The following is a 1,120-nucleotide window of genomic DNA, read 5'->3' as shown; positions in this document are numbered from 1 at the left end:
CGCCACTACTGGTTTCCAGGCCACTACCCTATGCCTAGGGAAAATCAACCCAAATATCAGGGGGAGCTCCAGCCTGCCCTCTGTGGAGTGCTGCACACCACACAAGGCAACTGTGACAGCCCTCTACAGTGATCCACACCACTAAGGAAACCTGCGTTGGACTACTAAGGTGATCTGGCCAACTAGGGAAATTCCACACAACACCACTGGATCTTTGCATTAACAGGGCACACCAATCTGCCATTGTGGGGGAGGGTTTAAACCCCTGTAGCCCCACATTCAGGCAATCATGGATCAGCTGTCTCTTTATTGTTTTTTTTTTCCTCTCTTTCTTTCTTCTCTCTTTCCCATCAGAGTCAATCTTAGCAAGCAGAGTTGTGTTTTTCCCCTTATTTCTTTTTCTTTCTTCTCTTCTTTCTCTCTTCTTTTCTGTTTTTTCCTCTTCCTCTCTTTCCTTCCACGTGTCACTGCTGGAGTCTTTTCCCCTATCCTCTTCCTAGGGCAATTCTGCAAACCCAGTGGGGAGAGTTACAGCCTACCCCCTGTGACAGTGCTGCACCCAGCATGAGGCAGTGCTACACATGGAATGGCATGGGGCTATCCAACTCACATTCCAAATAACAGAATACTAGTCGGCTAGGGTAAGAGTGAAACCACAGGAAGATACAGCGGTAGCCTGACCCCTCAGTACAGCTACTGGCAGGTAGTTCATAGAAGCACTCATACAGTCGCACAAGAGAGAGCCCAGTGCTCTTTGACTCTAGAATATGATTCCAGGATCCTCTAAAACAACACGTAAACAGCCACCAGTCCTAACAGCCTACATGAAAAATCAGGAGAAACAGAAGACAATGTTGTAAGAAGTCATGAACTTATCAATGTGCATAGAAGAAGCAGATATTGACCTGCCACAGAAAGAAATCTTCAGAATGCTGCTTAGAGTAATACAGGATATGAGGGAAGCAATACAGAAAAAGGATGAAATGATAGAGGAGATAAAGACAATGCACCAAAGGGAAATACAAGACTTTGGTATACAAATATATTTATATGAGGATTGGGAAATAGATCTATGTGCCTATATTTATAGGTTTAGTATTAAGGTAGCAGAAGGACATTG

This window comes from Echinops telfairi, unplaced genomic scaffold (genome assembly GCF_000313985.2).
Source record: "Echinops telfairi isolate 266 unplaced genomic scaffold, ASM31398v2 ScPeMD7_35;HRSCAF=133_1, whole genome shotgun sequence".
In the NCBI taxonomy this organism is placed as follows: domain Eukaryota; kingdom Metazoa; phylum Chordata; class Mammalia; order Afrosoricida; family Tenrecidae; genus Echinops; species Echinops telfairi.
The sequence above is the reverse complement of the archived record's forward strand: the minus strand, read 5'-3'. Positions refer to the sequence as shown.